We start from the raw sequence: 18,119 nt of genomic DNA, 5'->3' as shown, positions 1-18,119 counted from the left end.
TGCCTTGGAGTGACCTTGGATTCTGCCCTTTTCTTCCGACCGCACATCCAAGCCCTTTCCACCACCTGCCGCCTCCAAATCAAAAACATCTCCCGCATCCGCGCTTTCCTTAACTTTGAATCTGTGAAAATGCTTATACATGCCCTCATCATCTCCTGCCTAGACTACTGCAACATTCTCCTCTGTGGCCTTCCATCTAGCACTCTTGCACCCCTCCAATCTATCCTCAACTCTGCTGCCCGACTAATCCACCTCCCACCCTGGTACTCCTCTGCCTATCCCTTCACTGGCTCCCCATTGCCCAGCAAATTCAGTTCAAAATACTAACAAATACATACAAGGCCGTCCACAACCTGTCCCCTCCCTACATCTCTGAGCTACTTTCCCGATAAATCCCCACACGAAATCTCCGATCCTCACAAGACCTCCTTCTTTCCTCTCCTCTTATCACCTCTTCCCACAATCGCCTCCAAGATTTCTCCCGTGAATCCCCCACACTCTGGAACTTGCTACCCCAACATATCAGACTCTCCCCTACAGTGGAATCCTTCAAAATAAACCTGAAAACCCACCTCTTCAGACAAGCATGCAACCAGTGACCAACTTCACCCACACCTAATGTGTCCTTCTCCCATACCATGTAGATTGTAAGCCCTCACGGGCAGGGCCCTCTCTCCTTCTGTACCAGTTTGTAACTAGTCTTGTTTCTGATTAATGCAATTGTCTGTATTATGTATGTATACCCCTTTTCATTTGTACAGTGCTATGGAATAAATGGCGCTTTAATAATAAATAATAATAATAAAAAAACACATCTTTTCAGGCAGGCTCAACATGTTCGGTAAACTGACTCTTCCCCTAGTAACCCCCCCCCCCTTCCCCAACCCTTATTCTGAACTGAACACCTTCTTCTGACAGTAATCTCCACACCCAATGCACTCTCTCATGCAGTTCGGCCTGCTCAAAGATGGCTCAACCACTTTATATAACAATCAACTGTAGCTTTTGTATCACCCCCATTCCCTCATAGATTGTAAGCTCTTGCGAGTAGGGCCCTTACTCCTAGGGTTTTAGTTGTGTATTAATGCACACGACAGTATTTTGCTCATGCACACGACAGTATTTTGCGTTCCATATACGGACTGTATTTTGATTCCGTATACGGATCCATTCATTTCAATGGGTCCGCTGTCCGCATCCGTTGCTCTGTTCCGTGACCCCGCAAAAATTATGAGACATGTCCTATTCTTGTCCGTTTTGCAGACAATAGGCATCTTTATAATGGGCCTCCTGTTCCGTTCCGCAAATTGAAGAAGGCACATGGGCGGCATCCGTTTTTTGCGGATCCGCAATTTGCGGACCGCAAAAAACGTCACGGCCGTATGCATGAGCCCTTACTCTGTAATTCTGAGATGTCTTTTGATTTGTACATGAACCCTATGAATTGTAAAGCGCTGTCGAATATGGTAGCACTATATAAATAAAGGTTCTTATTATTATTTCTTGGATTTGGTGTGGAAATAGAGAATCTGCAGTTCTTACCTCAGATAAGATACAAGCACTACCTGCTTTTGAGGTAGAATCAACAATCAGAGATTCTCTGTATTTCCAGGCTGATGAACTCTGTAGTTCACCTCACAAATTTTCTGCTGGACACAGTGATTGACTGCTGCTGCCATGTGCCATATCCAAGTACAACATTGCTGTTTCCAACAGCAGCAGGGGAACTGGACCAGTGCCACATAGTATATATTTGTTATTAAAGCATGTTTCGGCTTGTCAGAAAGTTCTAATTTAATTTCAGACAACCACCATAAGTGGTTAATATTCTTAATTAAGGTAGGGGAGTCCTCAGCCATAATTCTAGTCACACACACTTGACAAATGGCTTAGGATATGCAGTGGGCAATGCCACTTTACAAACATCACTCATTTTTAGTAGGTTGCATCAATTGAGTTGTACAGTATATAGGTCACATTAAAAGGTGGAAAAAGTTCTGAAAGTATTTATCTTGGTCTCATTTTCTAACATCACAGAAACCTGACATTTTAACAGGGGTGTGTAGACTTTTTATATCCACTGTATGTTCCCTTTTAAATCAATAATAAGATCAAGGTTTGATTGCAGGAGTTGAACCATAGAAGATTTGATGTCTCTGATCAAGTCTAATTTTACAATGAAGATTCCAAGTGGGATGTTTTAATATGTCCTTTAACCCCTTTAGGACACAGCCTTATTTCACCTTAAGGACCAGGCCATTTTTTGCAAATCTGACAGTGTCACTTTAAGTAGTGATAACTTTGAAAACACTTTGACTTATCCAGGCCATTCTGAGATTTTTTTCTTGTCACATATTGTACTTCATGACACTGGTAAAATGAAGTAAAAAAAATATATCAATTTTAATAATAAAAAAATACCAAATTTACCAATTTTTTTTTTAAAAAAATTGCCAATTTCCAAGTTTCAATTTCTCTACTTCTATAATACATAGTAATACCTACAAAAATAGTTATTACTTTACATTCCCCATATGTCTACTTCATGTTTGGATCAATTTGGGAATGATATTTTATTTTTGGGGGATGTTACAAGGCTTAGAAGTTTAGAAGCAAATCTTGAAATATTTCAGAAATTTTCAAAAACCCACATTTTAGGGACCAGTTCAGGTCTGAAGTCACTTTATGATGCTTACATAATAGAAACCATCCAAAAATGACCCCATTCTAGAAACTACACCCCTCTAGGTATTCAAAACTGATTTTACAAACATCGTTAACTCTTTAGGTATTCCACAAGAGTTAATGGCAAATGGTGATAAAATTTCAGAATTTAGATTTTTTGGCAAATTTTTCATTTTAATCCATTTTTTCCAGTAACAAAGCAAGGGTTAACAGCCAAACAAAATGCTATATTTATTGCCCGATTCTGTAGTTTGCAGAAACACCCCATATGTGGCAGAAAACTACTGTACGGGCACACAGTAGGGAGTAGAGGGAAAGGTGCACCGTATGGTTTTTGGAAGGCAGATTTTGCTGGACTGTTTTTTTTTGACACCATGTCCCATTTGAAGCCCCCCTGATGCACCCCTAGAGTAGAAACTCCAGAAAAGTGACCCCATCTAAGAAACTACACCCCTCAAGTTATTCAAAACTGATTTTACAAACTTTGTTAACCCTTTAGGTGTTCCACAAGATTTAATGGAAAATAGAGATACAATTTCAAAATTTCACTTTTTGGCAGATTTTCCATAAAAATTTTTTTTTTCCAGTTACAAAGCAAGGGTTAGCAGCCAAACAAAACTCAATATTTATGGCTCTGATTCTGTAATTTACAGAAACACCCCATATGTGGTCGTAAACCGCTGTACGGGCACACGGCAGGGTGCAGAAGGAAAGGAATGCCAAACGGTTTTGGAAGGCAGATTTTGCAGGACCGGTTTTTTGACATCATGTCCCATTTGAAGCCCCCCTGATGCACCCCTAGAGTAGAAACTCCAAAAAAGTCACCCCATTTTAGAAACTATGGGATAGGGTGGTAGTATTGTTGGTACTAGTTTAGGGTACATATGATTTTTGGTTGCTCTATATTACACTTTTTGTGAGGCAAGGTAACAAGAAATAGCTGTTTTGGCACAGTTTTTATTTTTTGTTATTTTCAACATTCATCTGACAGGTTAGATCATGTAATATTTTTATAGAGCAGGTTGTCATGGACGCGGCGATACCTAATATGTATACTATTTTTTTTATTTATGTAAGTTTTACACAATGATTTCATTTTTGAAACAAAAAAATATAATCATGTTTTAGTGTCTCCATAGTCTGAGAGCCATAGTTTTTTCCAGTTTTTGGGCAAATATCTTGGGTAGGGTATGATTTTTGCAGGATGAGATGACTGTTTTATTGGCACTATTTTGGGGTGCGTATGACTTTTTGATCGCTTGCTATTACACTTTTTATGATGTAAGGTGACAAAAAATGGCTTTTTTTACACTTTTTTTTTTTTACGGTATTCACCTAAGGGGTTAGGTCATGTGATATTTTTATAGAGCAGGTTATTACGGACATGGCGATACCTAATATGTATACTATTTTTTTTATTTATGTAAGTTTTACACAATTATTTCATTTTTGAATGTTAATGTTTTAGTATCTCCATATTCTGAGAGCCATAGTTTATCAGCGATAATCTTAGGTGGGGTCTCATTTTTTGCGGGATGAGGTGACGGTTTGATTGGTACTGTTTTGGCGTACATACGACTTTTTGATCACTTTTATTACCTTGTTTGGGAAGTAAGGTGGGCAAAATTTCAATTTCATCATATTATTATATTTTATTTTATGGCGTTCACCGTGTGGGTAAAGTAACATGACCGTTTTATAGATCAGGTTGTTACGGACGCGGTGATATCAAACATGTGTAGGGAATTTAATTTTTTTTTCACTTTTTTTTTTTCATTTTTTTGACCCAGACCCACTTGGTTCTTGAAGATCCAGTGGGTCTGATGTCTGTATAATACAGTACAGTACATTATATAGTGTACTGTACTGAATTTTCACTTTACAAAGTCTGATTAGACTTCTGCCTTTAGCAGAAGTCTAATCAGCACCATGGACAGCCTCTGATCAGCACCATGGACAGCCGGACGCCTGTGAAGGCGTCCGGTTGCCATAGAAACCATCACTCGCTGCCTTAGCAGAGCAGTGGGTGATGGGAGGGAGCTCCCTCCCTCTTAACCTTTTCCATACAGCGGTCCCTACGGACCGCGGCATGGAAGGGGTTAATCACATGGCATCTGTGCCAGCACAGATGTCAGGCGTTTCAAGCAGAATGTCAGCAATGTGCTGACACTCTGCAAACCGCTTGGCTATCCTGAGAGAGGGGGTGGGTGGATGATCGCATGCCTAAACACCCCCCCCAAGCCCCGCCCTCCCTCCCTGCCGCACTCCCCCGCTGCGCCCGCCGGCAGATAACAAAGAGGGCAGCAGGGGGGGGGGGGGGTGTTAAACAATAAAATAAAGGTTGTTTGAAGTTTCTGATAAGAAACTTCCGAAACCGCAGCAAACCCCAGGTCTGAATTGACCTGTGGTTTGCTGCGATCGCCGACATGGGGGGGGGGGGGTCACAGGACCCCCCAATGCATTTAGCCAAGGTGCCTGCTCAATGATTTGAGAAGGCACCGGGTTCCGATCACCGCCCGCCGAGCGGCGGTGATCGGAACTATACATGACGTACCGGTATGTCATGTGTCCTTAAGTACCAGGACAACATGCCGCACCGGTACGTCATGTGTCCTGAAGAGGTTAAGGATAATATGCAAACCCTTTGGGGTCATTGCAAACCATAGTTCATCAATGTGAATTACTGACAGTTCTCCAGTTCTAGCTGCCAGAGCAAGAGTCATCAAACTAATTTAATTAACAGATCTCTCAATGAACCAGATTGTTGATTGAACTTAGATATGTCAGCAGAGGATCTACTATAGTCAGGTCCATAAATATTGGGACATCGACACAATTCAAAAATGTTTGCTTCTATACACCACCACAATGGATTTGAAATGAAACAAGATGTGCTTTAACTGCAGACTGTCAGCTTTAATTTGAGGGTAGTGACATCCAAATCAGGTGAACGGTGTAGGAATTACAACAGTTTGCATATGTGCCTCCCACTTGTTAAGGAACCAAAAGTAATGGGACAGAATCATAATCATAAATCAAACTTTCACGTTTTAATACTTGGTTGCAAATCCTTTGCAGTCAATTACAGCCTGAAGTCTGGAACTCATATACATCACCAGATGCTGGGTTTCATTCCTGGTAATGCTCTGCCAGGCCTCTACTGCAACTGTCTTCAGTTCCTGCTTGTTCTTGGGGCATTTTCCCTTCACTTTTGTCTTCAGCAAGTGAAATGCATGCTCAATCGGATTTAGGTCAGGTGATTGACTTGGCCATTGCATAATATTCCACTTCTTTCCCTTAAAAAACTCTTTGGTTGCTTTTGCAGTATGCTTTGGGTCATTGTTCATTTGCACTGTGAAGCGCCGTTTATTGAGTTCTGAAGCATTTGGCTGAATATGAGCAGATAATATTGTCCGAAACACTTCAGAATTCATCCTGCTGCTTTTGTCAGCAGTCACATCATCAATAAATACAAGAGAACAAGTTCCATTGGCAGTCATACATCCCCACGCCATGACACTACCACCACCATGCTACACTGATGAGGTGGTATGCTTAGGATCATGAGCAGTTCCTTTCCTTCTCCATACTCTTTTCTTCCCATCACTCTGGTACATCTTGGTCTCATTGTTTTGCTGCAAACTTTGAGTGTTCACGATTCGCCAAACATATGGAGATATTCGCGCCCGCCATATTATTTTACATTGTCAAGAACTTTGACCCATGACACATCAATCAGGTGGTACAAAACAATTGAGACGTTTCAGCACATGGACATACCCCCTACCTTATAAATAAACCTGATCTCGCTGCCATTTTACATTCAGTGTTTTGCCAGTGTAGGGAGAGGTTGCTGTGTGGAGCAGGGACAGGCTGTTAGGAACACCAAACGCTAGCTAATAGGGCCACAAAAGTCTTATTAAGGACTGGTATAGGTGTGCTATCGATAGGTGTGATACACAGAGGGGTGTAATATACTTATCATATACTTTTATAATGAGTCAAAAACACATAGATCTATATAGTGATCACCTGGAAGTCAGGGGGCTAGGGGCTTACTAGGGCCATTTTTATATAGGGTAAGGTTCCGGACGAGGTCTCTCTTATCAGGGCGGGTGCTCTGTGGTTAGGCTATCAGGGCCAGAATATCACCCCCCTGTAGGGCAATATCAGGGACAGTTCTTTGCCCACCCTGTCCTTCAATACCACATCATCTAGCCCAGGGATAGATGTTTTTTGCTTTCCCTCCGGGATTCATGGATGTGCACTGGAACTTCCCGGATTGTGGTAGGACATATGGTTTCTCATTTGGTGCCGCCGAGCACTTGTTATTTCCTACCGCATCCATGCTTTTTGCTTAACTTTAATAATTTAATTTATTTTCATTTTGAGGGATTTCTTTTCCATTCACATGTCTGCAAAATGGGTCCGCATCCATTCCGCAATTTTGAGGAATGGGTGCAGACACATTCATTTTCAATGGGGCCGGAATGTGCTGTCCGCATCAGCATTTGCGGATCAGCACTTCCGCATCCGTGCTTCCGTTTCCGCAAAAAATAGAACAAGTCCTATTCTTGTCCGCAATTGCAGACAATATTAGGCATCTTCTATTATAGTGGCGGCGATGTGCGGACCGCAAATATTGCGGAATGCACATTGCCGTTGTCCTTTTGCAGATCCGCAAAACACTTACGGACGTGTGAATGGACCCTCATAGTAACATTATTAAAGGTTACGTTTTATCTTTATGTATATTCTAATGGATTGCCTTCCTTGTACAATGTTATAATATACTTTCTATGTTAGAAAGTATATTATAGTGCATTTGTATTGTGCAGCAGTTGTGTGCGGTTCTGCTGCGATACTGCAGGTATATAGAGGGACAAGCGTTATTGGAACAAATAATTTCTACTGGTGTGATATACCATTCGCCCCCCAAAAAGACGAATTGAAGCGGGGTGTTATATACCAATATACTTTCTTTATAGTGCATTTGGGTACTGTATAGTGCATTTGCGCATGCGTGTACGTGAAAATTATATTGCCGATATTTCACATTGAAAAAAAATGATGAATGGAGATGGCAAATTCGAATAATATATCTGGTATGTCACTGTCCATGTAGTGGGACTATTTGTGCACTTCTAGTAATTATTTCTTGGCTGCAAATATGAGCTGAAGATTTTTCAGGTTCGTCTGCCATTAAAATGAATGGGACCCGCCACGAACTTACGGTTCGCGAACCGTCCCGGCAGATGTTCGTCCATCACTAATCCTCATTAGCATATAAATAGGATTTCTCTGCAACGGAACATCCAGTTGTAGAAAGGAAGGTAGTATTGAACTCGGCACGATCAACCCTGCCAGGCAAGATGCCTGGTTTAATAGGGTTGATTATGGTGACATATGTGCTTTAATGACACTTTCCAATTTTGTGAAAGTTAAGAAGCTAATGTTGGATACCTAACTATTTTTGTATTTGATACTCTTAGAAAAAGAAATGGTATCTATAAAAAAAAAAAAAAATACAAAGATCATTAAATGCATAGGTTGAAAAACAGACTTTTCCATTTTCACCACAAACCCCACGTCCAACTATATAAATATATACACACACACATATACACTGCTCAAAAAAATAAAGGGAACACAAAAATAACACATCCTAGATCTGAATTAATTAAATATTCTTCTGAAATACTTTGTTCTTTACATACTTGAATGTGCTGACAACAAAATCACACAAAAATAAAAAAAATAGAAATCAAATTTTTTAACCCATGGAGGTCTGGATTTGGAGTCACACTCAAAATTAAAGTGGAAAAACACACTACAGGCTGATCCAACTTTGATGTAATGTCCTTAAAACAAGTCAAAATGAGGCTCAGTAGTGTGTGTGGCCTCCACGTGCCTGTATGACCTCCCTACAACGCCTGTGCATGCTCCTGATGAGGTGGCGGATAGTCTCCTGAGGGATCTCCTCCCAGACCTGGACTAAAGCATCTGCCAACTCCTGGACAGTCTGTGGTGCAACGTGACGTTGGTGGATAGAGCGAGACATGATATCCCAGATGTGCTCAATTGGATTCAGGTCTGGGAAACGGGCGGGCCAGTCCATAGCATCAATGCCTTCGTCTTGCAGGAACTGCTGACACACTCCAGCCACATGAGGTCTAGCATTGTCTTGCATTAGGAGGAACCCAGGGCCAACCGCACCAGCATATGGTCTCACAAGGGGTCGGAGGATCTCATCTCCGTACCTAATGGCAGTCAGGCTACCTCTGGCGAGCACATGGAGGACTGTGCGGCCCTCCAAAGAAATGCCACCCCACACCATTACTGACCCAATGCCAAACCGGTCATGCTGGAGGATGTTGCAGGCAGCAGAACGTTCTCCACGGCGTCTCCAGACTCTGTCACGTCTGTCACATGTGCTCAGTGTGAACCTGCTTTCATCTGTGAAGAGCACAGGGCACCAGTGGCGAATTTGCCAATTTTGGTGTTCTCTGGCAAATGCCAATCGTCCTGCACGGTGTTGGGCTGTAAGCACAACCCCCACCTGTGGACGTCGGGCCCTCATATAACCCTCATGGAGTCCGTTTCTGACCGTTTGAGCAGACACATGCACATTTGTGGCCTGCTGAAGGTCATTTTGCAGGGCTCTGGCAGTGCTCCTTCTGTTCCTCCTTGCACAAAGGCGGACGTAGCGGTCCTGCTGCTGGGTTGTTGCCCTCCTACACGTCTCCTGATGTACTGGCCTGTCTCCTGGTAGCGCCTCCATGCTCTGGACACTACGCTGACAGACACAGCAAACCTTCTTGCCACAGCTCGCATTGATGTGCCATCCTGGATAAGCTGCACTACCTGAGCCACTTGTGTGGGTTGTAGACTCCATCTCATGCTACCACTAGAGTGAAAGCACCGCCAGCATTCAAAAGTGACCAAAACATCAGCCAGGAAGCATAGGAACTGACAAGTGGTCTGTGGTCACCACCTGCAGAACCACTCCTTTATTGGGGGTGTCTTGCTAATTGCCTATAATTTCCACCTGTTGTCTATCCCATTTGCACAACAGCATGTGAAATTGATTGTCACTCAGTGTTGCTTCCTAAGTGGACAGTTTGATTTCACAGAAGTGTGATTGACTTGGAGTTACATTGTGTTGTTTAAGTGTTCCTTTTATTTTTTTGAGCAGTGTATATTATATATACACTGCTCAAAAAAATAAAGGGAACACTTAAACAACACAATGTAACTCCAAGTAAATCACACTTCTGTGAAATCAAACTGTCCACTTAGGAAGCAACACTGAGTGACAATCAATTTCACATGAAGTTATGCAAATGGGATAGACAACAGGTGGAAATTATAGGCAATTAGCAAGACACCCCCAATAAAGGAGTGGTTCTGCAGGTGGTGACCACAGACCACTTCTCAGTTCCTATGCTTCCTGGCTGATGTTTTGGTCACTTTTGAATGCTGGCGGTGCTTTCACACTAGTGGTAGCATGAGACAGAGTCTACAATCCACACAAGTGGCTCAGGTAGTGCAGCTTATCCAGGATGGCACATCAATGCAAGCTGTGGCAAGAAAGTCTGCTGTGTCTGTCAGCGTAGTGTCCAGAGCATGGAGGTGCTACCAGGAGACAGGCCAGTACATCAGGAGACGTGGAGGAGGCCGTAGGAGGGCAACAACCCAGCAGCAGGACCGCTACCTCCGCCTTTGTGCGAGGAGGAACAGGAGGAGCACTGCCAGAGCCCTGCAAAATTACCTCCAGCAGGCCACAAATGTTCATGTGTCTGCTGAAACGGTCAGAAACAGACTCCATGAGGGCCCGACGTCCACAGGTGGGGGTTGTGCTTACAGCCCAACACCGTGCAGGACGTTTGGCATTTGTCAGAGAACACCAAGATTGGCAAATTCGCCACTGGCGCCCTGTGCTCTTCACAGATGAGAGCAGGTTCACACTGAGCACATGTGACAGACGTGACAGAGTCTGGAGACGCCGTGGAGAACGTTCTGCTGCCTGCAACATCCTCCAGCATGACCGGTTTGGCATTGGGTCAGTAATGGTGTGGGGTGGCATTTCTTTGGAGGGCCGCACAGCCCTCCATGTGCTCGCCAGAGGTAGCCTGACTGCCATTAGGTACCGAGATGAGATCCTCAGACCCCTTGCGAGACCATATGCTGGTGCGGTTGGCCCTGGGTTCCTCCTAATGCAAGACAATGCTAGACCTCCTGTGGCTGTAGTGTGTCAGCAGTTCCTGCAAGACGAAGGCATTGATGCTATGGACTGGCCCGCCCGTTCCCCAAACCTGAATCCAATTGAGCACATCTGGGACATCATGTCTCGCTCTATCCACCAACGTCACGTTGCACCACAGACTGTCCAGGAGTTGGCAGATGCTTTAGTCCAGGTCTGGGAGGAGATCCCTCAGGGGACCTTCCGCCACCTCATCAGGAGCATGCACAGGCGTTGTAGGGAGGTCATACAGGCACGTGGACGCCACACACACACTACTGAGCCTCATTTTGACTTGTTTTAAGGACATTACATCAAAGTTGGATCAGCCTGTAGTGTGTTTTTCCACTTTCATTTTGAGTGTGACTCCAAATCCAGACCTCCATGGGTTGAAAAATTTGATTTCCATTCTTAATTGTTGTGTGATTTTGTTGTCAACACATTCAACTATGTAAAGAACAAAGTATTTCAGAAGAATATTTAATTAATTCAGATCTAGGATGTGTTATTTTTGTGTTCCCTTTATTTTTTTGAGCAGTATATATATATATATATAAAAAATCCAGCGGGAGCACCAACCAAGGTTTGGGTGCAAGGTCCAGACCAGGGTAACGGCTATACCCAATATTGTAGAGATGAAGAAAGTAGGACTGCACTCCAGAGTAATGGTGAAATAAAGTGTTTAATCACCTATAGTATGGCAAACTTGCGATGTTTCGGCTCACAAGAGCCTTCCTCCGAGGAAGGCTCTTGTGAGCCGAAACGTCGCAAGTTTGCCATACTATGGGTGATTAAACACTTTATTTCACCATTACTCTGGAGTGCAGTCCCACTTTCTTCATCTCTATATATATATATATATATATATATATATATATTATATATAGCTGAATCTCTCTGCTTGGAGATGATCTCTGCTTTTGGATGAAATAGAAGGAAATCATATGAGAAATAACACTTGTCCTGAATTAGGTAACTAACTCTTTCATAATCCTTGAAAATGTGTATGGAACATTCAATAACCCAAACACCATATTTTTTTCCCAGTGGAACAATTGGAGTTTTCACCAGGAGTAGAGGAGACAACAGTGTTTTTGAGAAACTAACACTCTATGAAAGACACCTTTATCTAGCAAAAATCCGAGATTCGATATTCCATATGGAGATGGTTTGGTTTTAGGAATATGTTCAATTCCTGAACATTTAAAACAGGGCATACAGAATCAATTTTTTTTTTTTAATGGAAGACAACTTTGGGCTCTTTCACACCTGCGTTATTGTCTTCCGGCATAGAGTTCCGTCGTCTGGGCTCTATGCCGGAAGAATCCTGATCAGGATTATCCTAATGCATTCTGAATGGAGAGCAATCCGTTCAGGATGCATCAGGATGTCTTCAGTTCCAGAACGGAACGTTTTTTGGCCGGAGAAAATACCGCAGCATGCTGCGCTTTTTGCTCCGGCCAAAAATCCGGAACACTTGCCGCAAGGCCGGATCCGGAATTAATGCCCATTGGAAGGCATTGATCCGGATCCGGCCTTAAGCTAAACGTCGTTTCGGCGCATTGCCGGAGCCGACATTTAGCTTTTTCTGAATGGTTACCATGGCTGCCGGGACGCTAAAGTCCTGGCAGCCATGGTAAAGTGCAGTGGGGAGCGGGGAGCAGTATACTTACCGTCCGTGCGACTCCCCGGGCGCTCCAGAGTGACGTCAGGGCGCCCCAAGCGCATGGATCACGTGATCGCATGGATCACGTGATCGCATGGATCACGTCATCCATGCGCATGGGGCGCCCTGACGTCATTCTGGAGCGCCCCGGGAGCCGCACGGACTGTAAGTATACCGCTCCCCCGCTCCTACTATGGCAGCCAGGACTTTAATAGCGTCCTGGGTGCCATAGTAACACTGAAAGCATTTGGAAGACGGTTCCGTCTTCAAATGCTTTCAGTACACTTGCGTTTTTCCGGATCCAGCGGGCACCTCCGGCAACGGAAGTGCATGCCGGATCCCAACAACGCAAGTGTGAAAGAGGCCTTATCCAGCATTTTACACCTGGTAAAGATAATGAAATGTTGCCTTGTTCTAGAGCTGCTGAAAGAACTTTATCTAGAAAAAGATGAGCTTGTAAGCCAGCTGGGTGTTTTTGAAAATTGAATATTAAAGGGAACCTGTCATGTGGATATTTGATTATAATCTAACTAATTATATGCAATCATTAACTACTAAAAAGTACCTTAGATGTATTCACTTACTGGTGTGACAGATGGTTACCTCATAATATACACACAAAGATGCTGCATGCCACATGCTAATGAGCTGATTTGAGTCCAGCGTGATGTCATTGAGTCCAGCGTATATTTAATTCAGAGCTATAGCCACTCCCCTGCCCACCTGCTGCTGATTCCTATGGAAAATAACTGTCAATCAGCAGCAGGTAGGCGGGGAGAGTCAGGAGCTCATGAATATTCAGGACTCACCATTATGAGCTGGAGCTTTTCAATACAAGATGTTGGCAGATTGACTGGGTCAATTAAAGAAAGTGACCCAGCATTTTGCTAAGAGATTCAGTCACTTATTTATGTTTCCCTTAGTTAGGAAACCATAAAACTGGTGACAGGTTCCCTTTAAATATTGATCAGAATCCACCATTCTGAGGTTAACTTTTCTCAAACATCTAGAGATTTTTGGAATGATATAGAAGAGAGAGAATTTACTTGCATAAAACATTTTTTTGTGTTGTCCAAGGATCACTTGCTAGTCTGGATGATTTGAAGTAACCCTCTCTAAAATTATGTTTTTTGAATTGTCCCAGAGAATACTATCTGACCCTTGGTCCAAGAGGATTGAACCCCTGAATAAAAGGGATTACTAAGAATAAAATATTTGTTTATATCTGCAAAGGATTTGTGGGCCCTATAACAACCTTTAAATTCTTGGATAAAAAAAACCCCAAAAAAACCCATAAAAGTATCTATATTAGTGAATAGTGTGCTTTTGGCTCTAAATCTTGCGTGACTCATCAACAAAACAGCTTTGTTAGCTCCTTTTAAACAGAGCCAGTTTAGAATATAGCAAAGCTTGACATTGAGCCCTAAAGAAATTTCACCCTCTTGTTCTGTTTTGGGGAGTTTAAATAGTAAAGGGCCATTTTAACCGGAACAGATTTAAACAGTGAATAATGTGGGTCCTTATTATTTGTAGAGTATGTAATGGACAATAAATCCACTAGTTATTACTATGTAGTTGCCTCCAGAATAACAAATGCACAAATCAGAAATACACATAACAATAGGGTGTTAATAGGAAATCTTTCACCCAAGTTTATAATGGCTTCCATTCCTAAGAGACTTTTTGGTTTCAGATGGTACAGACCTACTAGAATATCCTGCCTCCAACATTTTAGTGAAAGGCAGGATACTCAGGTATGCTGCAGAGAGGCTGGTTGATACATCTGCTATTGCCAATTTATATACATACTCCAAGGGACAGATAAAATTATGGCAAGCTGATGAGACCTTCTCCAGCCCCAGTTGTAAACTAAGAAAACCATGCAGGGAACACAGCTTCAACAGTACATCTCATCTGGAGGACGGGAAATCTGAACAATGGGGGCATGAACATTTTTATCTTGTCAGGCTTCCTGTCCTAAATTGGAGTGCTGTCATGGGCAAGGGAATACCCGTTTAAGTGGGTTTTGCAGGATCAGGATATTTATGGCTTTTCCTTAGGATTGGCTATCAATTTCAGATCAGTGTGTCGGACTCCCAGCTACTCTTACTGATCAGCTGTTTACAGGACCAAGTACCTTGTGCAAGCGCTGCGGCCTCTTCATTATTCAGAAGTGGTCGCCTACCTGTACGACATCTACCTAGTAGTGGACATTGTAGCATCAATCACTTGAATGGAAGGAAGCTTCAATACCCTGATCACCTGACAACCATACTTGTTAACATACTAAGCTAGAAAGACATTTACTATGGCTAAGAACCAATGGGAAACCTGCAATTATGACTTTTTTGTTCTCATTGCAAAAGGAAATACTGCCTCAATTTTGTATTCTAAATCTACAAACTAAACTATATAAAGTAATTGTGAAGCTTGAGAACAAAGAATAGCAAAGCTCCAGGGCAAATGAATATACAGGGTGGGCCATTTATATGGATACACCTTAATAAAATGGGAATGGTTGGTGATATTAACTTCCTGTTTGTGGCACAATAGTATATGTGAGGGGGAAACTTTTCAAGATGGGTGGTGACCATGGCGGCCATTTTGAAGTTGGCCATTTTGAATCCAACTTTTGTTTTTTCAATAGGAAGAGGGTCATGTGACACATCAAACTTATTGGGAATTTCACAAGAAAAACAATGGTGTGCTTGGTTTTAACGTAACTTTATTCTTTCATGAGTTATTTACAAGTTTCTGACCACTTATAAAATGTGTTCAATGTGCTGCCCATTGTGTTGGATTGTCAATGCAACCCTCTTCTCCCACTCTTCACACACTGATAGCAACACCGCAGGAGAAATGCTAGCACAGGCTTCCAGTATCTGTAGTTTCAGGTGCTGCACATCTCGTATCGTCATAGCATAGACAATTGCCTTCAGATGACCCCAAAGATAAAAGTCTAAGGGGGTCAGATCGGGAGACCTTGGGGGCCATTCAACTGGCCCACGATGACCAATCCACTTTCCAGGAAACTGTTCATCTAGGAATGCTCGGACCTGACACCCATAATGTGGTGGTGCACCATCTTGCTGGAAAAACTCAGGGAACGTGCCAGCTTCAGTGCATAAAGAGGGAAACACATCATCATGTAGCAATTTCGCATATCCAGTGACCCCCTTAGACTTTTATCTTTGGGGTCATCTGAAGGCAATTGTCTATGCTGTGAAGATACGAGATGTACAGCACCTGAAACTACGGATACTGGAAGCCTGTGCTAGCATTTGTCCTGCGGTGTTGCTATCAGTGTGTGAAGAGTGGGAGAAGAGGGTTGCATTGACAATCCAACACAATGGGCAGCACATTGAACACATTTTATAAGTGGTCAGAAACTTGTAAATAACTCATGAAAGAATAAAGTTACGTTAAAACCAAGCACACCATTGTTTTTCTTGTGAAATTCCCAATAAGTTTGATGTGTCACATGACCCTCTTCCTTTTGAAAAAACAAAAGTTGGATTCAAAATGTCCGACTTCAAAATGGCCGCCATGGTCACCACCCATCTTGAAAAGTTTCCCCCCTCACATATACTAATGTGCCACAAACAGGAAGTTAATATCACCAACCATTCCCATTTTATTAAGGTGTATCCATATAAATGGCCCCCCCTGTAGATTCAGATGCTGATTAAGGCTACTTTCACACCTGCGTTTAGGTGCGGATCCGTCTGGTATCTGCACAGACGGATCAGCACCTATAATGCAAACGGATCCGTTTTGACTTGCATTGAAAGTCAATGGGAGGCGGATCTGTTTTCAACTGCACCATATTGTGTCATTAAAAACGGATCCGTCCCCATTGACTTACATTGTAAGTCAGGACGGATCCGTTTGGCTCAGTTTCGTTAGACGGACATCAAAACGCTGCAAGCAGCGTTTTGATGTCCGCCTCCAGAGCGGAATGGAGGCTGAACGGAGGCAAACTGATGCATTCTGAACGGATCCTTATACATTCAGAATGCATTGGGGCTGAACTGATCTGTTTTGGGCCGTTTGTGAGAGCCTTGAAACGGATCTCACAGACGGACACAGAAACGGCAGTGTGAAAGTAGCCTAAAATGTGGAAAATAATCCCATCAGGTAATACTACTTATAGTTTGTTCTGAAGCCGAAGTAATTCAATGATGTATAAATTCCGTCCTGATATAACTACCTAATCAATAAAATGACATACAATTTAGGCTACTTTCACACTGACGTTTCTGGGTCCATTTGGGAGATCAGTTTCAAGGCTCTCACAAGCGGCCCAAAACGGATCAGTTTAGCCTCAATGCATTCTGAATGGATAAGGATCCTTTCAGAATGCATCAGTTTGGCTGCGTTTGGTTTCTGTTCCGCTTTTGAGGCGGACACCAAAATGCTGCTTGCGGATCCGTCCTGACAATGTAAGTCAATGGGGACGGATCCGTTTTCACGGACACAATATGGTGCATTTGAAAACGGATCAGTTCCCCATTGACTTTCAATGTAAGTCAGGACGGATCCATTTTGACAGACTTTTTTTTTTTTTTTAAGAATAAGGCCTCATGCACACGACCGTTTTTTTTTGCGGTCCGCAAAACGGATTTCCGCTGTTCCGTGGCCGTTTTTTCTTCCGTGGGTCTTCCTTGATTTTTGGAGGATCCACGGACATGAAAAGGTGAAAAAAAACACTAAGTCAAGTTTGCATTGAAAATGATAGGAAAAACGGACACGGATCACGGATGACTATCTTGTGTATATCGGTGATTTTTCACGGACCCATTGACTTGAATGGGTCCGTGAACCCTTGTCAGTGAAAAAAATAGGACAGGTCATATTTTTTTCACGGACTGGAAAAACGGATCGCGGACGCGGAAGCCAAACGGTGCATTTTCAGATTTTTCCACGGACCCATTGAAAGTCAATGGGTCCGCGAAAAAAAAACGGAAAACGGAACAGCCGCGGATGCACACAACGGTCGTGTGCATGAGGCCTAATGCAAATGGATTCGTTCTGAACGGATACAAGCGTTTGAATTATCGGTGCGGATCTGGCTGTGCAGATACAAGACGGATCCGCACCGAACGCAGGTGTGAAAGTAGCCTTACATGTTAAATACCTCTATTAGGGTACAAAATGCTGCAGACTATGTAATTATGTGCAGAAGGTCCGCAATATTTACAGTAAAGTGTGTGGAAGAGATTAAAAAAATCTCATACATGTACTGTGGAGACTGTCGTGAAAAGTAAACATAACATAGCATGAAAATTTGCAGTTAACTGTGCTAAATCCGAAGTTTCTGCACCAAAATCCACAACATTCAGTGCAGATTGCCATTGCAAATTTCAACCAGATCCGCTGCGGACTTGCCACATTTGTGGCCACACAGAGTGAATAAGTCTAAGGGTCTATTCACACGTCTGTATATGTTTTGCAAAACACGGACACCGGCAATGTGCGTTCTGCATTTTGCGGACCGCACATCGCCGGCACTCTCATAGAAAATGC

Source organism: Bufo bufo, chromosome 2, assembly GCF_905171765.1.
Source record: "Bufo bufo chromosome 2, aBufBuf1.1, whole genome shotgun sequence".
In the NCBI taxonomy this organism is placed as follows: domain Eukaryota; kingdom Metazoa; phylum Chordata; class Amphibia; order Anura; family Bufonidae; genus Bufo; species Bufo bufo.
Note: the sequence above shows the minus strand (reverse complement) of the source record.